Source organism: Anomaloglossus baeobatrachus, unplaced genomic scaffold, assembly GCF_048569485.1.
Source record: "Anomaloglossus baeobatrachus isolate aAnoBae1 unplaced genomic scaffold, aAnoBae1.hap1 Scaffold_365, whole genome shotgun sequence".
In the NCBI taxonomy this organism is placed as follows: domain Eukaryota; kingdom Metazoa; phylum Chordata; class Amphibia; order Anura; family Aromobatidae; genus Anomaloglossus; species Anomaloglossus baeobatrachus.
Window position 1 is genome coordinate 225,891 of NW_027443001.1, and position 23,950 is coordinate 249,840.

The 23,950-nt window shown below is 47.9% G+C and overlaps 1 long non-coding RNA gene across 2 annotated transcripts; it reads right to left on the reverse strand.

Annotated features, from left to right (window-relative positions):
- Nucleotides 1-5,625: 5,625 nt before the first annotated feature.
- Nucleotides 5,626-17,505, reverse strand: LOC142273625 (uncharacterized). Of its 2 annotated transcripts, XR_012738104.1 has the most exons (4): nucleotides 17,248-17,505; nucleotides 13,136-13,261; nucleotides 11,234-12,645; nucleotides 5,626-5,871 (listed from the first exon to the last, which is right to left on the reverse strand). It is a non-coding gene; the product is annotated as an uncharacterized LOC142273625 (long non-coding RNA). The 2 variants fall into 2 exon arrangements; XR_012738103.1 differs by lacking the exon at nucleotides 5,626-5,871 and having other exon boundaries at nucleotides 10,999-12,645.
- Between the last annotated feature and the right edge of the window lie 6,445 nt (nucleotides 17,506-23,950).

A 23,950-nucleotide genomic window follows, 5' to 3' on the forward strand; every position in this document is an offset into this window, starting at 1 on the left:
CCAGCCTATCAGGCTGGCATCCGTCGTGACTACCTGCCAGTGGACCGGGCGGAAGGACTTCCCTTGAGATAGGGATGAGGCTTGAGTCCACCAGACGAGGGAGCTGAGCGCAGACCGAGACATGGAAGGAAAACCCGGGGACTGAGCCATGTCTATCAGCGTACCTAAAAAGGTGATGCGCTGATGAGGAATGAGGGATGACTTGTTGAAATTGACAAGCCACCCTAGCCTTGACAGCGTGTCTAGGCAAATCTGCACGCTTTCTGAGCAAACGTGAGGAGAGCTTCCTTTGACAAGAAGGTCGTCCAAATAGGGAACGACCAGGATTCCTCTGGGGTGTAGAATGGACATGACGGCCGCCATGACCTTTGTGAAGACCCGAGGCGCAGTGGCCAGCCCAAAGGGGAGGGCCCTGAATTGGAAATGACGGTGTCCTACGGCAAAGCGAAGGAACCGTTGAAGAGAGACACTTATGGGAATGTGTAAGTAAGCATCTTGAACGTCTATGGAAGCTAGGAATTCTCCAGGTTCCATGGCGGCTAGTACAGCTCTCAATGATTCCATTCGGAAAGTTCGAATCCGTACGAATTTGTTCAGCCGTTTGAGGTCCAAGATAGGGCGGACAGAGCCATCTTTTTTGGGAACGACAAAAAGGTTTGAGTAGAAACCTTTGCCGCGCTGTTCCAGGGGCACTGGAATGATAACGTTTGCTTTTTGTAAAGAAGCTATGGCCTGAAATAAGGCCCGGTTTTGCGTTTCGGACCTTGGGAGACGAGAACGCAGAAACCTGTTGGCCGGCAGGGAATGGAAATCGATCTTGTAACCCGAGGTGACGATTTCTCGAACCCAGGCATCGTGAGTGTGGTCCAGCCAGATATCCCGAAAAAGCAGAAGCCGCCCTCCCACAGGAGTCGGATCTGCGGGATACCTGGCGTCATGCTGAGGGGGCCTGTACAGAGCGAGGTCCTTTGGATTTAGGCTGCTTGGAGTGTGAACGCCAAGACGAGCCTCTTGAGGGACCTGATCCTCGATCTGAGCGTTGGGACGGTCCTTGGGCCGATGGCTTTTGGGGGGCAGGCCGTAAGGACTGCCTGCGCCAAGAAGATTTTTTTTTTAAATTTCTGGCTACAGGCCGCTTTTGTGGTAGAATGGTACTTTTACCACCCGTCGCCTCAGATATGAGCTTGTCCAGGGATTCACCAAACAGACGAAGACCCTGGAAGGGAAGTGTGGACAGGGACTTCTTGGAGGCACTGTCCGCATTCCATATTTTTAGCCACAGAACCCTGCGGGCGAAGACAGCATTGGCTGCCGTTAGGGCTGACCAGCTGGCTGCATCTAGAGAGCCGTGAAGAAGATAATTAGAGGCGAGAGAGAACAAATCAAGAATCTCAAGAGCCTCCAGGGGAATATTGCAAGGGCGAAGCAACTTGCGCAGATTCCTACTCCACACGCTCATTGCTCTTGCCACCCATGTCATGGCAAACAGGGGGCGCAGAGAGGAGCCCAAAGCCTGAAAAATAGATTTGACCGCAGCATCAACTGCGCGGTCGGACGAGTCCTTAAGAGACGCGTTGTCTGAAACAGACATAACCGTGTGTTTAGCCAGTCTGGATACTGGCGGATCCACAACAAGGGGTACCGACCAGGGCTTAACCATTTCCGGGGGAAAGGTATAAGCGAATGAAGAGGAGGATTTTTTATTAAACCTCCTATCAGAGTGATCCCACCGTTTAGATACGATTTGATGAAAAATCGGATCCTGGGCAAAGGACTTAGGAGGCTTCTTGGCTTGCTTGATTGCCGACTGAGAAGTTGGGTCCGAGGGCTGATCAGAAATCGACAGATTGATTGACAGCCGCTATTAAAGTGTCTTCCATATGCCTAGACTCAGAAGGGACATCTGAATCAGAGTCAGAGTCTCGGGAATCGTGACTACTAAAGGTCACGGAGTCTGAGTCAGACTGACCATCATATGAGTCAGAAGAGGCTGAGCGGTCGCAATGGCGCCTATTGGAGACAGCCTTTTTACGTACTGGGGATGATTCACCAGACGAAGGCGGGCTCCTCTGAGGGAGCTGAGCCTGGGGGAGGCTGTGGGAGCCTGTGGAAGGCTGAGATATCTGAGCGGCAAGGTCATCTAACCTTTTAGACATCAGAAGAGCCCATGCAGGGATAGCCTCATCAGACGGGGGTGCTGCCTGAATGGCGGCCGGGGCCGAACCCACAGATTGCACGACCCCCTGGTCCGGCAACGCCTGTTGTGACATTGTAGTAGGGGCATCGCAGCCTCGGCAGAGTGGAGAGCTTCGACCATTGGGAAACGAGCTTCCACAGGTGGTACAAGCATAGTACAGGTCCATAGAGGATGCCTGGGAAGCTTTATCACCCTTGCGGTTTTTCGCATGTCAGCAACAAACGTACAATTATACTGTGAGCCTTTAGCAGTACTACACTACTGTGGGTGAGGAGCTAGTAGCAGTATTAGAAAGGGACTGCTATACAGAGCTGGTATATACCAATAGTAAAGTGGCATACACTGCCAAACAGTCAGTATATACCTGCAGGCACAGTCAGTATATACCGCTGAAAGCTGATATACACCGCCAGCCAGCAGGCACACACCGCTAGAAAGACAGCGATATACCGCTGAACAGAGCGGTATATAGTGCTGCAGAGTTGCAGAGCCAAGGAAGCGATCTCACCTGTTTCTGCTCCCCACATGTAATGGCGTCCAGTGTTCTCTAGCAGCATGGAGGGGAGAGACGGCCCACTAGAGGGAGCGGCTTCTAGAGCAGTGGAGGGGGCGTTGCTAAACATGCAGGCCGACATCGGGAGCTAAATTTATGATGCTTCCCCGGGAACACGGCCTGCATCACCCCACCGGCGCCTCCTCAGGCGGCGGATGGATGCAGGGGACGGGTACACGTCCTCTCCCTACCTGCTCTTGCTCCGTCTGAAGACGCGTCGGTACTGTGATGCGGAGATCTCGGGGACGCATCTTCGGCTCAAGGCTAGCAGTTGCTCGGCTCTGCTTAGCCCTCTGGAGCTACCTTTGTGAGGTGCTTCCAGGGAGCCTGGAGGGGTACGCAGACCCGACCACTTGGGCGCGAGGGAAGACTGGCGGCTTGTGCACGCCAGGTTTCCTCTGCCCGTACACGGGGGGGAACGAGGGTGAGCATACCCTGGTATTGCCCCATAGTCAAAAATAGAATAAAATCACAAAGAAAATGAAATAAATAAACAAAAAACATGAGCTGGCCTGGGGCTCAGGTCAGACGTGTCAGCCTCCCTGCTGACACTAAAAAGAACTGAGCTAGTTCCCGCCTAGCTGGGGTTATATGCTGTGGGAGGAGGAGCTCTTTTTTAAATTTAGTGTCAAGCCTCCCCTGGAGACAACATATAACCCATGGTCTGTGTCCCCCAATGAAAAGGCGAGAAAGGAATACACAATCCATACATGTTATACACTCCGCTCCGTACACGTCATATACACACGGCTCCGCTCCGTACACCTCGCACACACACGGCTCCGCTCCGTACACCTCGTACACACACGGCTCTGCTCCATACACACACGGCTCTGCTCTATACACCTCGTACACACACGGCTCTGCTCCATACACCTCGTACACACACGGTTCTGCTCCGTACACCTCGTACACACACGGCTCCGCTCCGTACACCTCGTACACACGCGGCTCCGCTCCGTACACCTCGTACACACGCGGCTCCGCTCCGTACACCTCGTACACACGCGGCTCCGCTCCGTACACCTCGTACACACGCGGCTCCGCTCCGTACACCTCGTACACACACGGCTCTGCTCCGTACACCTCGTACACACGCGGCTCTGCTCCGTACACCTCGTACACACGCGGCTCCGCTCCGTACACCTCGTACACACAGGGCTCTGCTCCGTACACCTCGTACACACACGGCTCTGCTCCGTACACCTTGTACACACACGGTTCTGCTCCGTACACCTCGTACACACACGGCTCTGCTCCGTACACCTCGTACACACACGGCTCTGCTCCGTACACCTCGTACACACACGGCTCCGCTCCGTACACCTCGTACACACACGGCTCCGCTCCGTACACCTTGTACACACACGGCTCTGCTCCGTACACCTCGTACACACACGGCTCTGCTCCGTACACCTTGTACACACACGGCTCTGCTCCGTACACCTCGTACACACACGGCTCTGCTCCGTACACCTCGTATACACACGGCACTGCTACATCCACACTGTAAACCCCTCCTGACCCCACACATAAACTTCCCCTCATCCAGCACCATGACACCCAGCACAGCAGAGCCCTGCATACACTGAGGAGCTGATCATGTGACCCCTGACTCCTCCCTCCATGTGACATCATCACAGGTCCTGGAAGCACAGAGCAGCCATATATCTAGGGTCATGGCTAAATCCCAATGGCTACAAGGACCTGGTCCCAATGAGTGTTTTAACCCCTTCAGCCCCAGGGTGTTTTCCATTTTAGCGTTTTTGTTTTTTACTCCCCTTCTTCCAAGAGCCGTAACCTTTTTATTTTTCTGTCAATCCTGCCATATGAGGGCTTATTTTTTGCGGGACGAGTTGTACTTTTAAATGAAACCATAAGTTTTACCATATAATGTACTGAAAAATGGCAAAAAAAATCCAAGTGTGGAAAAACTGCAAAAAAAGTGTGATCGCACAATAGTTTTTGGGATATTTTATTCACCATGTTCACTATATGGTAAAACTGATGTGTTGTTGTGATGCCTGAGGTCAGTGCGAGTTTGTAGACACCAAACATGTATAGGTTTGCTTTTATAACAGTGGTGTACGTTTTGCGCTATTTTCCTAAACCCGGAGTGGTCTCATTTTTCGGGATCTATGGATCAGTGACAGCTTATTTTTTGCGTCTCGAGCTGACATTTTTAATGATACCATTTTTGCGCAGATGCTACATGTTGATCGCCTGTTATTGCATTTTGTGCAAAACTTGCGGCAACCAAAAAACGTAATTTTGGCGTTTGGAATTTTTTTGATGCTACGTGAACGTGGCGATACCAAATATGTGTATATTTTTTATTTTTTTAACCCTTTAATTTTCAATGGGGAGAAAGCAGGGTGATTTCAACTTTTAGGGTTTTTTTTATTTTTTAAAGCTTTTTTTACTGTTTTTTTATTTTACTACTCCTCCTAGGGGGCTATATAGATCAACAATCCGATCACTCTTCCATATCTTCAGATCTCAGCTACAGAGCTGAGATCTGCAGATATGTTGCTTTACTCTCAGTGCTGGCACTATGCCGACATTGAGAGAAAGTGACTCATGTTAGAGCAGGCTTCTTCACATGACCCTGTGCTACCATGGCAACGACCGAAAGTCACTCGATCACGCACGTGACTTCCGGTGGGGGTGGCGGTAAGTAAAAGTAATGGCCACGTGCATATATGTTACGCCGGGTGGTGGATCCTCTGGGCCATGCACCGGACTCCCCCAGTGAAGCAACACAGAGCTAACCCCTATACAGGGACTGTCCAGTCACCCCACCAGAGGGCCTAGGTGCACGGTTGCCGGAGCACTAAGCAGGATAAGGTCAGAGTCCTTTCCGGAAGCTGGAATGAGGAAGTCCATGGGGACAAAGAGTTCCTGGTGCCAGGTGTGATGACGGTGCCCGGGTACCGGTGGCAGGTAGAGACGTCAGACGTGAGCAGAGTCCAACCGGTAGAGGAGGCTGAGGTCACCAGGTGAGGCCGAGGGTAGAAGGCAGGTTCAGACTGCAGAAGATGGTGGCGTCTCAGCTGACAGTCCTCGTAGGACCACTCGGACAGGTTATGGTCAGGACCAGGTTTGCTTGGTAGAACTGGTTCTGTGGAAGACATAAAGTGAGAACGAGGCACAGCAAAGGGGACCTGAACTCCTAGCTACAGAACTCGTAGAACAGGCGATGCCCTAGAGTCAGGAAGCTCCTAATATACCTGACCCTGACTGATGCAATATCCTGTTTAGGAGTGCTGGGTCTTTAAGAGGAGGTCAGTGACCGTGCGCGCGCCCTAATGCGCATGCGCGATGCCCGGGTGCCGGAGGCCAGAGCAGGGAGCGGTGCCAAGGATGCAGGGGAGACAGACAGGGTGTCCTGGGTCGCAGAGGAGTGCCGGGAACGGGGGCCCGGGAGCCTGGAGGGTGCCGAGGAGGACGCGTGGCTGGAGGCAGGAGAACCCGGGGGCCGGAGCGGTGAGTGGGGAACGGCGTCGGGGCCCGGGGAGCGTGACAATATACATCTCGCTGCCAGATAATGGCAGCGAGATGTAAGGGGTTAAAAGTTGCGGGTGGAAAGCGATTCCACTCGTAACTTGCAGGCACACGTCAGCTGTTGAAATCAGCTGATATGTGCACGAATCGCCGCGGCCTGCCATTGGTAGGGGGCGGGATTAACCTCACAGATCTATGACTGATATATGCTTCATGGGTCATGAAGGGGTTAATACAAGACTTAGTGGGATAAAGGACCGGTCCTTCTGCCCACTGGGATTTAGCCTGCTCTTTATGAGAAATCTAAATTCTAGTGGGCTAAAGGACCAGGTCCATATGAGTGTTTTAATGCAAGAGTTATTGGCATAAAGGACCGGATCCTTCTGCCCACTGGGATTTCTACTGCTCTATATCAAAAAGCTAAATCGTAGTGGGCTAATATCTATCCTGTGACTCCTCCCAATCAGTTTCACCCCATTGCTTTTAGCCTTTCCTTGTGCAAATGAGAATAGGGCTGACCTCTCTACAGTGTGAAAGCCCATGAGATATTTGTAGAGAGGTATTAAGTTTCCTCCGTTTTAATTTTTTCAAGCTAAACATTCCCAAATCCTGTAACTGTTCCTCATAGGACATGGTTTGTAGACCTTCACCATTCTGGTCGCTCTTCTCTGAACTTGCTCCAATTTGTTGAGGTATTTTTTAAGACGTGGTGCCCAGAATTGCAGATGAGGTCTGACCAAAGAGTAGAGGGTGATAATTACTTCACGTAATCTGTGCTTCTGTTAATACATTGCACAATTGTGTTTGCCTTTTTTGCTGCTGCATCACACTGTTGACTCCTGTTCAGTCTGTCATGTATTAGTATACTATTAGTAGTTCGAGATTTGAAAGTGTTGACATTGATTATTTTCACATAGGCTAAGTGATGTGGAAGACTACAATCTAAGCTCTTAGGTTGCATGTACAGCAGCTGACGCAGTGTCAGCCCACCTGTGGGAATGCGAGTTTGCTCTGCAGGAGAACACAGCAGTCCATGCCTACGATCATGGTTCGGCACGCTACCAAGTTTTGCTTTTTTTCTCCCTGTGGAGAACAGTCGGGCCAGAGCAACAGATATTGATATGCTGCGTCTTGGAAAGCCACACCATATATCAATTTATGGAGCAGAGAAAAGAAGCGCAGTGGGCAGGAGATTTCTATAAATCCATCCACTGTGCTTGTACTGCACAACACAGCATTCTGGACGCGGAAAAAACACGCTACGTCCAAAATGTTGCAAACACTGATTGTGCTCATACCCTTACAGTCCCAAACCAGATTGAGCATGGTCTTCACTGCTGTCATGTTCTATGCTGTTTGGCTGTGATATCACATCAAAATTGCTGCAGCCAATCACAAATCTCCGTGGCTCATCCGATGTAGCTGGAACAAGTTGCTGAGGTTGGTGATTGGCTGCAAGAGATCAATGTCTTGATGAAAACACTTCTGAACTCATGTAGTGGTACTAAAGTTTCTTGTTGTTGTGTTACACATGGGATCAAAGGAAAGAAAAAAAAAAATTAATGAGTAGTTAATCAGGACAAGACCTTTAGTTGCAGGGCGCCCTTTGCAGATTTTTTCTTTCAACTCACTATTACAAACTTTGCTATGTAGGGTTTTTTTCCCTTTAAAGTGGTTATTTTATTAAATAAATCTATTCACAATGATGTACATGCTGCCATAATCATCATATAGGTGAAATGTGTCTGACCGCAGCTTGTAATGTATTCCATGTAATAGGGCGGTCGTTCAATGCTTCTTAACTTCTGTCAGGGCCATCAAACACTAGTGAGTAACGTTATGCCAGGTAATATAATGAAGAGCTAAGGCTGTGGTGCGGTAGAGGCCGTTCTCATACCTCCTGTCCATCTGCCACACATTACACACCGGCCAGGTAATATAATGAAGAGCTAAGGATGTGGTGCAGTCAGAGGCCGTTCTCACACTTCCTGTCCATCTGCCACACATTACACACCGGCCAGGTAATAAAATGAAGAGCTAAGGATGTGGTCAGAGGCCGTTCTCACACCTCCTGTCCGTCTGCCACACATTACACACTGGCCAGATAATATAATGAAGAGCTAAGGATGTGGTGCGGTAGAGGCCGTTCTCACACCTCCTGTTCGTCTGCCACACATTACACACTGGCCAGGTAATATAATGAAGAGCTAAGGATGTGGTGTGGTCAGAGGCCGTTCTCACACCTCATGTCCGTCTGCTACACATTACACACCGGCCAGGTAATATAATGAAGAGCTAAGGATGTGGTGCGGTCAGAGGCTGTTCTCATACCTCCTGTCCAACTGCCACACATTACACATCGGCCAGGTAATACAATGAAGAGCTAAAGATGTGGTGCGGTCAGAGGCCGTTCTCATACCTCCTGTCCATCTGCCACACATTACACACCGGCCAGGTAATACAATGAAGAGCTAAGGATGTGGTGCGGTCAGAGGCCGTTCTCATACCTCCTGTCCGTCTGCAACACATTACACACCGGCCAGGTAATACAATGAAGAGCTAAGGATGTGGTGCGGTCAGAGGCCGTTCTCATACCTCCTGTCCGTCTGCCACACATTACACACCGGCCAGGTAATACAATGAAGAGCTGAGGATGTGGTGCGGTCAGAGGACGTTCTCACACCTCCTGTCCGTCTGCTACACATTACACACCGGCCAGGTAATACAATGAAGAGCTAAGGATGTGGTGCGGTCAGAGGCCATTCTCATACCTCCTGTCCGTCTGCCACACATTACACACCGGCCAGGTAATACATTGAAGAGGTAAGGATGTGGTGCGGTCAGAGGCTGTTCTCACACCTCATGTCCGTCTGCTACATATTACACACCGGCCAGGTAATACAATGAAGAGCTAAGGATGTGGTGCAGTCAGAGGCCGTTCTCATACCTCCTGTCCGTCTGCCACACATTACACACCGGCCAGGTAATATAATGAAGAGCTAAGGCTGTGGTGCGGTCAGAGGCCGTTCTCATACCTCCTGTCCATCTGCCACACATTACACACCGGCCAGGTAATACAATGAAGAGCTGAGGATGTGGTGCGGTCAGAGGACGTTCTCACACCTCCTGTCCGTCTGCTACACATTACACACCGGCCAGGTAATACAATGAAGAGCTAAGGATGTGGTGTGGTCAGAGGCCGTTCTCATACCTCCTGTTCGTCTGCTACACATTACACACCGGCCAGGTAATACAATGAAGAGCTGAGGATGTGGTGCGGTCAGCGGCCGTTCTCACACCTCCTGTCTGTCTGCCATACATCACACACCGGCCAGGTAATACAATGAAGAGCTAAGGATGTGGTGCGGTCAGAGGCCGTTCTCACACCTCCTGTCTGTCTGCCACACATTACACACCGGCCAGGTAATATAATGAAGAGCTAAGGATGTGGTGTGGTCAGAGGCCGTTCTCATACCTCCTGTCCATCTGCCACACATTACACACCGGCCAGGTAATACAATGAAGAGCTAAGGATGTGGTGCGGTCAGAGGCCGTTCTCACACCTCCTGTCCGTCTGCTACACATTACACACCGGCCAGGTAATACAATGAAGAGCTAAGGATGTGGTGCGGTCAGAGGCCGTTCTCATACCTCCTGTCTGTCTGCCATACATCACACACCGGCCAGGTAATACAATGAAGAGCTAAGGATGTGGTGCGGTCAGAGGCCGTTCTCACACCTCCTGTCTGTCTGCCACACATTACACACCGGCCAGGTAATATAATGAAGAGCTAAGGATGTGGTGCGGTCAGAGGCCGTTCTCATACCTCCTGTTCGTCTGCCACACATTACACACCGGCCAGGTAATACAATGAAGAGCTAAGGTTGTGGTGCGGTCAGAGGCCGTTCTCACACCTCCTGTTCGTCTGCCACACATTACACACCGGCCAGGTAATATAATGAAGAGGTAAGGAAGTGGTGCGGTCAGAGGCCGTTCTCATACCTCCTGTCCGTCTGCCACACATTACACACCGGCCAGGTAATACAATGAAGAGCTAAGGTTGTGGTGTGGTCAGAGGACGTTCTCACACCTCCTGTTCGTCTGCCACAAATTACACACCGGCCAGGTAATATAATGAAGAGCTGAGGATGTGGTGTGGTCAGAGGCCGTTCTCATACCTCCTGTCCATCTGCCACACATTACACACCGGCCAGGTAATACAATGAAGAGCTAAGGATGTGGTGCGGTCAGAGGCTGTTCTCATACCTCCTGTCCATCTGCCACACATTACACACCGGCCAGGTAATACAATGAAGAGCTAAGGATGTGGTGCGGTCAGAGGCCGTTCTCATACCTCCTGTCCGTCTGCCACACATTACACACCGGCCAGGTAATATAATGAAGAGCTAAGGCTGTGGTGCGGTCAGAGGCCGTTCTCATACCTCCTGTCCATCTGCCACACATTACACACCGGCCAGGTAATATAATGAAGAGCTAAGGATGTGGTGCGGTCAGAGGCCGTTCTCATACCTCCTGTCCATCTGCCACACATTACACACCGGCCAGGTAATATAATGAAGAGCTAAGGCTGTGGTGCGGTCAGAGGCCGTTCTCATACCTCCTGTCCATCTGCCACACATTACACACCGGCCAGGTAATACAATGAAGAGCTGAGGATGTGGTGCGGTCAGAGGACGTTCTCACACCTCCTGTCCGTCTGCTACACTGTCTTACCACGTCAAAGTAACAGGGCGGATACGCCCTTACTTACGTAGCGCTCACTAATATACAAATTAGGCACACTGAATACAGTTTTATGGTAAAACAATAATGTAACAATTTATTAAGATAGCATCAGGATAATGTTCAATTATGGAATGACAGAAACAATATTACCCTGTTCTATTGATTCAATTAATGTAAATCATACAGTCAATATAAATCATAGTATATAGAGAAATAAAGCATCAATAATTACCGAAATATTGTAGCATCACTTCCCACCGGAGGGACCACGGTCAGCGAGAAGGAAATACTCTGGTATCACCATCACAGAAGAAGTGTCTCCACTGTACCTCCTGGAATGTTCCCTATCTCGCTGAACAGGGTCCCCTTTTTTATACACAGCTCTCACATCCTCCTCCATCACGGCTGCGTAGTTTTAGCAAAATCATCAGTAACTTTACCAAAGTTAAAGTTTTACTTAAGTTTTATGATTAACCACCACACAGTGCTTCAAGGTTGTCTCTTACTAACATAACCCAAAGTTTGTTTGTAAGGTTTGTTTGCTATTGTATAACATCTACTTAAGTTTTATGATTTAACCACCACACAATGCTTTAAGGTTTACTCTTACTAACATAACCTCAAAGTTTGTTTGTAAGGTTTGTTTGCTATTGTCTAACATGTCAAAGTTCACTGGTATGATGTTTTCACCAAGTTAACTCCTCATGTTCAGGCATAACACTCGTGGATTGTAGCATATGGACAGCATGACTTCCATAATCACCTATTCTGAAAACTGGATACCTATTCTAATCCAATCACACACTCATATTTGTCTCATTTGTATCACAATCGGTCCTTGATTATTGATGTTATGCATGACCATTGCTACACAAAACCATCAAAACGTTTTGGTCTCTTTTGTCTCCGAGCATCATACCATTATTGAACACAAGACCCACTTGTTCAAACAACATAAACATTCATTGTTCATACAGTTTTTATCTTTTCTATTAATGTTTCAATATTAATCGATAAACTAAATTACACCAACCAGGGCTTTGTCCAACAGGACTACAATAACCCACATCTGGATTAGCACAAGTTTCTTGTCCTGGTGTGTATTCAGACGACTCATTACACATCAAATTCCCTTGTATATTACTACAAGATTCATTAGTCCTGTTCACAAACATTTTAGTAAATGTCCATGAATTATTGTGAATAAACCTTGCCAGCAATATAGGTTTTAAAGCATCCGCCGTATTTAAAGTTGATTTGAAACTTATTTGAATGTTGTCCATGGTTACAGTTCCCAATTTAGTCAATCCTGTTTTTATTTCTTGGCACCCATGATCCTCCTTGAAATGCCAAGTATTGTAAGTTTGTATTAGTTCTCCTCATGTTTCCTTGCCACCAAGGAAGATTTACCCATCCGGAGAGTGGGTTCATATCCAGCAATCCATATGTTGACTGCTGTTCAATGCCTCAGAAATCACTTGATGATGTATTAAGAATTGATTGGCCATTGGCTTCTCCTGGTAGAAATTCTTCCATCCATCCACAAAAGGGAGTACCAGGACCCATAGCCACTACATCTGACACTTCATTTTCTAGATTGACCAACAATTCTGCACCAAGGATTCCATAAACTGATTTTCACTTCTGTAATCAAGAGACACAAGTATTATTCCCGCAAATAACATTTTTCTTGAGGAACATACTCCCATTTCTCAACCCCAGGTCTTATTAATAATAGGGTATGATCTTTCCCTACTGCAATGACCTCAGCCTCAGAAGGCGGTCCTTGAACATTTTGGATCCAGATTTTGACACCTACATTAGTGATATTTGAGGACCCAAACCCCTTGTCTCCTCTAAGGGTTAATTCAGTAGGAACGCTTCCTTCCTCAGCCTGGGCTAAAGATACAGGTATCAGCAGCATCTGTGCCATTCGCTGATCTTTTTCAATAATCAAAGGTTCTTCACCCATATTGATCATTATTACTTTAATTTCACCTTGATAATCTAAATCAATTACTCCACCCACCACCACTGCTCCTTTTAATGTTAAAACTAGATCTTGTAGCTATTTGCCCATAATGTCCTTTCAGAATCTAACATCCAAAACCTGTGGGAATAACCCCCACCTTACCTGGTGTTATTAACACAACCTTAGTAGAATGAAGATCCAACCCGGCAGACAAAGGGGTAGATCTCTCTGGTACTACTGCTTTTTCTCCTTCAGTGGTTGTTTTGAGTATTGCAGCTGCTTTATCTGCTTTGGAATTAAACAGACGTTCAAGTGAGTCAATAGGTACATGCATCTACATGAAACAGTTGTTTTTGGTATTCTGAATTAGTTTTTCAAGAATTTGCCATACCTCTTTACCCTACACCTTTTTACCATGGATCAACCAATTATGTCTTTTCCACCCCATTATCCAGGTGGCTAATCCATTTGCCACTGACCAGGAGTCCGTGTACAAATGACATTAATTTCCTTGCTCAAAACTTACAGCAAGGAAGACAGCATACAATTCAGCATACTGACTGCTCTTTCCCTGTCCCTCCATGGTAATGTGTTTTTCCAACTTTGGATTGTATGCTACACTTTTCCACTGTCTTTTTCCATTGACATACCTGGCAGATCCATCCGTGAACCAGGCGTGCCTCTGTTGATCTTCTGACAAGTCTGAATAGCTCTGTCCCCACTTGACTGGAGATTCTTCTATTTGAGCTGCTTGGAGAGGATTCACTCCTGGATCCTCTGATATTTCAGCAATTTTTTCATGTAAGGTGGCAACCCCACCTTCTCCTTTCTTTGCCCTTTCTGAAATGTACCATTTCCATTTAATGATACTTTGTTCCTGGGCATGTCCTACCCTGTTGGATTTAGGATTTGATAATACCCATTGCATTATGGGTATCTGAGGTCTTAATAGGACTAAATGTCCTATTGTCATTTGTTCAGTTTCCACTAGCACCCAATAGCACGCTATTAGCTGTTGCTCAAATGGGGTATATTTTTCTCCTGCATTTGGCAATTTACGGTTCCAAAAGCCAAGGGGAACTCTCTTTGCCCCTTGCTTTTTCCACAATGCTCAATTTGCATACAGGTGTTGCACGGAAACATTTAATTCAATGTCCCCTTTCTTAATTGGCCACAGGTCTACAGTTATTTAATGGCCTCTTTTGCCATTTTAAAAGCATTTTGTTGTTCCTCACTCCATTGAAATTCAGACTTTTTCCGAGTCACTTTGTACAATGGAGCCATCAATTGCCCCAAATATGGGATATGCTGTCTCCAGAAGCCAAAAAGACCAATGTATGATTGGGTCTCTTGTTTTGACTTTAAAATAGGGAAATTAATTATTTTCTGTCTTGCCTTGGGTAAAATTTCCCTATGTCCCTTGTTCCATTGGATTCCTAGGAACTTGACCGACTGAGCCGGTCCTTGGACCTTAGCATCATTAATCTCCCACCCTTTGGATCTCATGTGAGAGAGTAATTTGGTCAGCTGATCTTTTACTGACTCCTCATCTTTTCCCTGTATCATTATATCATCGATATAATGAGAAAACTGCATTTCTGCAGGCAATGAGAACTCATCCAGGTGTTCGGCCACCGTTCGGTGACAGATAGTTGGACTGTGAATCCAACCTTGAGGCAACCTAGTGGAAGTGTACTGCCTCCCTAGCCAGGTGAAGGCAAACTGATCTTGCGCCTTCTCCTCTATGGGTATTGCGAAAAAAAAAAACATTAGCCAGATCTATCACTGCATACCAGGTACCATCATGACTTTGAATATTTTCAATAATAGTGATAGTATCAGGAACAGCAGCGGTCAAGGGAGGAGTATGCTTATTCAACTCCCGGTAATCCACTGTCATTCTCCATGAAACATCACTTTTTTTTTTTTACTGGCCAAATTGGGTTATTCCATGCAGTGGTTGTAGGACGCATTACTCCTATTCCCACCAATTCTTTGATGGTTTCCCCAATTTCTTTATGACCCCCTGGGATCCTGTACTGTTTCATAGCCACCATTTTAGTAGCTGGGGGAACATGAATTGTTGGCATTTTGACTTTGCCCACCATTATTGTATTACAATGTACAAGATCCTGTTTTTTTACCCCAAAGGAAAATTTTCCTTCCTTCAGATACAGGGTCATTCCTTTCAATATATCTATGGACCAAGATATATTCATGGATAGGGACAACAAACACACTGTATTTTCTGATGAGTAAGTTCCCTATTTTTAAAGCAACCTGGGTTTGTACACCCATTGTTACTTTTCCTCCTAGCCCAGCAATTTTAATTTTGGGACCTTTATACTTCTTTGGATTTCCATAAATCAAAGTAGCCTCCGCCCCTGTATCAATTAAAGCAGGGACTCTTTGAATATTCCCCCCTTTCTAATGAATTTGCAAATTTACATAGAAACGTTCATCCCTTTTTATCTAAATAGGGGCTTGGCTGGCTACCTATGCATCACTATCTGATGCAGACTCTAGCTCGTGAGTAGGGGCAGATTCTGCCACACTCTTCCCCACTTGCTCTGTTCCCAAGCACTTCAAGATATCTATCTCATTTTGGGAAAAATCTTCCACAGTCACTCGACTGCGGATATGAGGTTTTACATTCTCTACCTAGATGGGCTGTCCATCCTCATCATATTGAGGATTTCCCCCACCGTCCCGTGCTTGGACTCGTGTTGTTTCATATTCTATTCTTTCAGATCTCTTTTTAATGGATTTCATAGTAATCCTCCCGGGTGGATCAATAGTAGGATCTGGGAAATCTTCCCAGTCCTCATCAGAGGAGGTGGTATTCCACACATCCCCATCCCAATTAACCAGATCCCAGGCTATAGAGGCTGATGCAATACTTTTATGCACCTTTTCTTTGTTAACTCTACCTCTGCGTTTTTTTATGCTTGTTTTGAGCTACCTTTACTGCAGCTTTTTCTGCAACATTCTGATAATGTTCCAACTTGTCACGGAGTAAGCGAGTATTAGATTCTAACACCACTTTTTGTCCTCCGATCTCAACTACTTTTTGTTCCATTTGTGAACACTTTCTTTGTATATTGGTATTCCGCTCATGCATAACTTGGTAAGTACTGAGCAAAATCCACATACATTGTCCTATATACACATCACCCGCCTTTACGGGGACCCCCATGAGTACAGAAACAACATCATGGGGTTCTAAGGCTAACGCATAATTGCGTCTCCCCAATTAAACTGCATCACCTGACTTTGCAGGGACCCCCATGAGTACAGTAACAACATCATGGGGTTCTGAGGCTAACGCCCAATTGCGTCTCCCCAATGAAACTGCATCACCTGACTTTGCAGGGAAACCCTCGAGTAATTTAACAACATCGAGAGGCTCATTGCGTCTCCCCAATGAAACTACATCACCTGCCTTTGCAGGGACCCCCATGAGTACAGAAACAACATCATGGGTGGTTCCATCACCTGCCTTTTGCAGGGACCCCCATGAGTACAAAAACAACATCATGGGGGGTTGCATCACCTGCCTTTTGCAGGGACCCCCATGAGTACAGAAACAACATCATGGGGTTGTGAACCCTTGAGCTTACTCTCCCAGGGTTCTGCCAATCCACAACAACGCATCTCCTGTGCTATAACAATTATACGGAGCCTTGGTCGAGCCAGGGATCTCCACACAATCCTCCTCCTCCTTCCCTTTCTTAAACATTTTTCCTGGCTTTCTGCCAAAAAGCCAAAAATGTTGGCCTAATGCCAACAAATTATTCTCTTGCTTGAAAATAAATTAGGACAGGAGGATTATTTGTTATAAACAATTTTCTTGAAAATGTTATACTTCTTGAATTATAAAGATCTGGATTGGTGCCAAAAAGAAACAACCTACAAAATCAGTCTATTCCACGGATTACATTACATAACGTTCACCTTCTTCTAATATACCACTCAAATGCATCCTTCCAGATATTCACTATCCTGCCGACTACGCCAATTTATGTCTTACCACGTCAAAGTAACAGGGCGGATACGCCCTTACTTACGTAGCGCTCACTAATATACAAATTAGGCACACTGAATACAGTTTTATGGTAAAACAATAATGTAACAATTTATTAAGATAGCATCAGGATAATGTTCAATTATGGAATGACAGAAACAATATTACCCTGTTCTATTGATTCAATTAATGTAAATCATACAGTCAATATAAATCATAGTATATAGAGAAATAAAGCATCAATAATTACCGAAATATTGTAGCATCACTTCCCACCGGAGGGACCACGGTCAGCGAGAAGGAAATACTCTGGTATCACCATCACAGAAGAAGTGTGTCCACTGTACCTCCTGGAATGTTCCCTATCTCGCTGAACAGGGTCCCCTTTTTTATACACAGCTCTCACATCCTCCTCCATCACGGCTGCGTAGTTTTAGCAAAATCATCAGTAACTTTACCAAAGTTAAAGTTTTACTTAAGTTTTATGATTAACCACCACACAGTGCTTCAAGGTAGTCTCTTAAGCTGGTGTCACACATAACGACGACGACAACGACGTCGCTGCTACGTCACCATTTTCTGTGACGTTGCAGCGACGTCCCGTCGCTGTCGCTGTGTGTGACATCCAGCAACGACCTGGCCCCTGCTGTGAGGTCGCCGGTCGTTGCTGAATGTCCAGCTTCATTTTTTGGTCGTCACTCTCCCGCTGTGACACACACATCGCTGTGTGTGACAGCGAGAGAGCGACGAAATGAAGCGATCAGGAGCCGGCACTGGCAGCTGCGGTAAGCTGTAACCAGCGTAAACATCGGGTAACCAAGGGAAGACCTTTCCCTGGTTACCCGATGTTTACGCTGGTTACCAGCCTCCGCTCTTGCTGCCAGTGCCGGCTCCTGCACTGTGACATGTGGCTGCAGACAGTATGCATCGGGTAATTAACCCGATGCATACTGTAGCAAGGAGAGCAAGGAGCCAGCGCTAAGCAGTGCGTGCGGCTCCCTGCTCTCTGAACTGTGACATGTAGCTGCAGCACACATCGGGTTAATTAACCCGATGTGTGCTGCAGGAGAGCAAGGAGCCAGCGCTAAGCGCGGCTCCCTGCTCTCTGAACTGTGACATGTAGCTGCAGCACACATCGGGTTAATTAACCCGATGTGTGCTGCAGGAGAGCAAGGAGCCAGCGCTAAGCGCGGCTCCCTGCTCTCTGAACTGTGACATGTAGCTGCAGCACACATCGGGTTAATTAACCCGATGTGTGCTGCAGGAGAGCAAGGAGCCAGCGCTAAGCGCGGCTCCCTGCTCTCTGAACATGTAGCACAGCGACCTTATGATCGCTGCTTCTGCTGTGTTTGACAGCTAAGCAGCGATCATAACAGCGACTTACAAGGTCGCTGTTACGTCACCGAAAATGGTGACGTAACAGCGACGTCGTTGTCGCTGTCGTTTAGTGTGACACCAGCTTTACTAACATAACCCAAAGTTTGTTTGTAAGGTTTGTTTGCTATTGTATAACATCTACTTAAGTTTTATGATTTAACCACCACACAATGCTTTAAGGTTTACTCTTACTAACATAACCTCAAAGTTTGTTTGTAAGGTTTGTTTGCTATTGTCTAACATGTCAAAGTTCACTGGTATGATGTTTTCACCAAGTTAACTCCTCATGTTCAGGCATAACACTCGTGGATTGTAGCATATGGACAGCATGACTTCCATAATCACCTATTCTGAAAACTGGATACCTATTCTAATCCAATCACACACTCATATTTGTCTCATTTGTATCACATACACATTACACACCGGCCAGGTAATACAATGAAGAGCTAAGGATGTGGTGTGGTCAGAGGCCGTTCTCATACCTCCTGTTCGTCTGCTACACATTACACACCGGCCAGGTAATACAATGAAGAGCTGAGGATGTGGTGCGGTCAGAGGCCATTCTCACACCTCCTGTCTGTCTGCCACACATTACACACCGGCCAGGTAATATAATGAAGAGCTAAGGATGTGGTGCGGTCAGAGGCCGTTCTCATACCTCCTGTCCATCTGCCACACATTACACACCGGCCAGGTAATACAATGAAGAGCTAAGGATGTGGTGCGGTCAGAGGCCGTTCTCACACCTCCTGTCCGTCTGCTACACATTACACACCGGCCAGGTAATACAATGAAGAGCTAAGGATGTGGTGCGGTCAGAGGCCGTTCTCATACCTCCTGTCCGTCTGCCACACATTACACACCGGCCAGGTAATACAATGAAGAGCTAAGGATGTGGTGCGGTCAGAGGCCGTTCTCATACCTCCTGTCTGTCTGCCATACATCACACACCGGCCAGGTAATACAATGAAGAGCTAAGGATGTGGTGCGGTCAGAGGCCGTTCTCACACCTCCTGTCTGTCTGCCACACATTACACACCGGCCAGGTAATATAATGAAGAGCTAAGGATGTGGTGCGGTCAGAGGCCGTTCTCACACCTCCTGTCTGTCTGCCACACATTACACACCGGCCAGGTAATATAATGAAGAGCTAAGGATGTGGTGCGGTCAGAAGCCGTTCTCATACCTCCTGTCCATCTGCCACACATTACACACCGGCCAGGTAATACAATGAAGAGCTAAGGATGTGGTGCGGTCAGAGGACGTTCTCATACCTCCTGTTCATCTACCACACATTACACACCAGCCAGGTAATATAATGAAGAGCTAAGGATGTGGTGCGGTCAGAGGCCGTTCTCATACCTCCTGTCCATCTACCACACATTACACAACGGCCAGGTAATACAATGAAGAGCTAAGGATGTGGTGCGGTCAGAGGCCGTTCTCATACCTCCTGTCCGTCTGCCACACATTACACACCGGCCAGGTAATACAATGAAGAGCTAAGGATGTGGTGCGGTCAGAGGCCGTTCTCATACCTCCTGTCTGTCTGCCATACATCACACACCGGCCAGGTAATACAATGAAGAGCTAAGGATGTGGTGCCGTCAGAGGCCGTTCTCACACCTCCTGTCTGTCTGCCACACATTACACACCGGCCAGGTAATATAATGAAGAGCTAAGGATGTGGTGCGGTCAGAAGCCGTTCTCATACCTCCTGTCCATCTGCCACACATTACACACCGGCCAGGTAATACAATGAAGAGCTAAGGATGTGGTTCGGTCAGAGGACGTTCTCATACCTCCTGTCCATCTACCACACATTACACACCAGCCAGGTAATATAATGAAGAGCTAAGGATGTGGTGCGGTCAGAGGCCGTTCTCATACCTCCTGTCCATCTACCACACATTACACACCGGCCAGGTAATACAATGAAGAGCTAAAGCTGAGGTGCGGTCAGAGGCCGTTCTCATACCTCCTGTTCGTCTGCCACACATTACACCCCGGCCAGGTAATACAATGAAGAGCTAAGGTTGTGGTGCGGTCAGAGGCCGTTCTCACACCTCCTGTTCGTCTGCCACACATTACACACCGGCCAGGTAATATAATGAAGAGGTAAGGAAGTGGTGCGGTCAGAGGCCGTTCTCATACCTCCTGTCCGTCTGCCACACATTACATACCGGCCAGGTAATACAATGAAGAGCTAAGGTTGTGGTGTGGTCAGAGGACGTTCTCACACCTCCTGTTCGTCTGCCACAAATTACACACCGGCCAGGTAATACAATTAGGAGCTGAGGATGTGGTGCGGTCAGAGGCCGTTCTCACACCTCCTGTCCGTCTGCCACACATTACACACCGGCCAGATAATAAAATGAAGAGCTAAGGCTGTGGTGCGGTCAGAGGCCATTCTCACACATCCTGTCCATCTGCCACACATTACACACCGGCCAGGTAATATAATGAAGAGCTAAGGATGTGGTCAGAGGCCGTTCTCACACCTCCTGTCCATCTGCCACACATTACACACCGGCCAGGTAATACAATGAAGAGCTAAGGATGTGGTGCAGTCAGAGGCCGTTCTCATACCTCCTGTCCATCTGCCACACATTATGCACCGGCCACTGTGACAGGTCTGGCAAGTTGACCAGCAGCAATTCCATCTTTAGGCCCTGTGCGCACGCTGCGTATTTTGCCACGTTTTTGTGTGCAGTTTGTTGCCCAAAACTGCATGCATTGCCTTCCCCAGCAAAGTCTATGAGAATTCAGACAGGCTGTGCACACGTTGCTTTTTTCCTTGCAGTTTCTGTGGAAGAAAAAAGCTGCAGCATGTCACTTCTTTCTGCATTTTGTCCCTGCGTTTCGGAAGACTGGCAGATCGATCCCCCGCTGACTCGGAGTCATAGGGGGATTGATCCCTGGTTTCTGGCCAGATGCTGGTCCCCATGTAAAGTCTATGGGGACTAGAACCAGGCACAAAGGGGTAGGAGCAACGCTACATACTCACCGATCACCGGCGCGGCTGTCACACTGCTCCTGCGGCCTCTCATTCTTCTTTCTGGGCAGCTCATTAGGCTCATACATATTCACGGCTTCCGCCGCTCACCGATGTCTGTGATTGGTTGCAGTCAAATGCGCCCTCACACTGAATGACAGCTGTCTGACTGCAACCAATCACAGAAGCCGGTGGGTGGGTCTATATTGTACAGTAAAATAAATAACAGCGTGCAGTCCCCTCAATTTTGATACCCAGCCAAGAAAGCCTCACAACTGGGGCTGGTATTGTCAGACTGGGGAGGCCTATGGTTATTAGGCTGCCCCCAGCCTAAAAATATCAGCCTGCAACCTCACGGATGGCCACATCCATCAGATGAGACAGTCCCGGTACTTTACCTGGATCATCCCGATTGCCCTGGTGTGGTGGTAATCGGGGTAATAAGGAGTTAATAGCAGCCCATAGCTGCCACTATGTCCTAGATTAGTGATGGCAGCGTCTATAAGACCCCACAGAAGAGAGGAAATCCAGCAACAGCTTAATTAAAAGAAACTTTATTAAAGACAGTGAAAAAGCATGATGTGAAAAAAAAGGACACCCTGCCCGTCACCGCGTTTCACACAGATGACTGTTCTTAATCATGACAATATCAAAGTGAATGCAGCCACTTATAAAACCCACACAACCTCTGAGGGGGAAACAAACACCGTCACTGAATTATGAAATCACCAAGACACGAGCAAATGACAACTTACACAAATAGAAGATTACAAGAAGCATCAATACAAACATTAATATAAGTACACCCCATATAATACACAGTACAGAGAATATACACAGAGATATCCTCTTATGTCACTTGTGGGATTCTCTCCAATAGGTGAAACGTTCATATTCAGTGGATGAGGAAGAATTCTTTGTAGGAGCCGATATTGCCCCGAACGCTATAAAGAAAAATGACCAATAATTAGTAATAATAATAATAATAATAATGCCACAAATTCCCATAAACTGTGTATAATGAATGCGCTGATAATCACCTGCTAATAAACCCATCAATATCAGTCACAGATCATTGTGGAATTCAGCCCTTTGTGATCTCTGGCTCCAGCTTTAATATCCAATGGGCTTCCCTGTTCTATAGTGACTGCTCCAATCCCCTCCTCCTGGATCTATCCCCCCGCTCCATGCCTCTAATGGGAAAAGAGGAAATGGACCCCACGTGCTGCTCTGCGAAGAGCCGCGATAAATCCTACATTGACACCGTCATAGCAAGAGGCCGAGGAGCCGCGCCCCGCCCAATAGTCCGAGGAGCCGCGTCCCGCCCAAGAGGCCGAGGAGCCGCGTCCCGCCCAAGAGGCCGAGGAGCCGCGCCCCCGCCCAAGAGGCCGAGGAGCCGCGCCCCCGCCCAAGAGGCCGAGGAGCCGCGCCCCCGCCCAAGAGGCCGAGGAGCCGCGCCCCCGCCCAAGAGGCCGAGGAGCCGCGCCCCCGCCCAAGAGGCCGAGGAGCCGCGCCCCCGCCCAAGAGGCCGAGGAGCCGCGCCCCGCACATGTCCTGCAATGCGGTACAACATAATAATATAACTGACAGACGTCACATGAAGCGAGATATATAAGAGTCGTATTACAATTAATGACTTGCTTCATAAAAGAACACGAGACGTCAGAATTACTAAAGGGACTAAGGGTGGAAACACATCTATGCGAGTAAAATCGGTCCGACTGGGCTGAAAAAAACTCGGCTGATTTTAGTTCACGTTAGGTGCGAGTGCAACGCAAGTGCGATGCTGTTTCTGAATAAATTAATGATTTTACTAGCGTGTGCAATGCGTGTGTAATGCGTGTGTAATGCGTATTTTTTACTATGTCATCTGCCATTCAGCGCTGCTACATGGCCGCTGACAGCAGACACAGACAGCCATGTAGCAGAGCTGAATGGCAGATGACAGCAGACACAGACAGAGCCGCACAATCAGAATGAACTCGGGTGAACTTAACCCGACTTCATTGTCATGCTGCGGCTCTGTCTGTGTCGCGCCCTGATTAGCGGTCACCAGTGAAGGGCTCACCGGTGACCGCTAATCCCCTGAGTGACTGAAGTTAGCAGCCCTCTCTCATACTCACCGATCCCCGGCGCCGCGCTGCACGGCGTTCACACTGCTCCGGCGGCTTTTACTATTTTGAAAAAGCCGGCCGCCCATTAAACAATCTCGTATTCCCTGCTTTCCCCGCCCACAGGCGCCTATGATTGGTTGCAGTGAGACACGCCCCCACGCTGAGTGACAGGTGTCTCACTGCACCCAGTCACAGCAGCCGGTGGGCGGGTCTATACTGTGCAGTGAAATGAATAAATAAATAATTAAAAAAAACGGCGTGCGGTCCCCCCCAATTTTAATACCAGCCAGATAAAGCCATACGGCTGCAGGCTGGTATTCTCAGGATGGGGAGCTCCACGTTATGGGGAGCCCCCCAGCCTAACAATATCAGCCGCCCAGAATTGCCGCATACATTATATGCGACAGTTCTGGGACTGTACCCGGCTCTTCCCGATTTGCCCTGGTGCGTTGGCAAATCGGGGT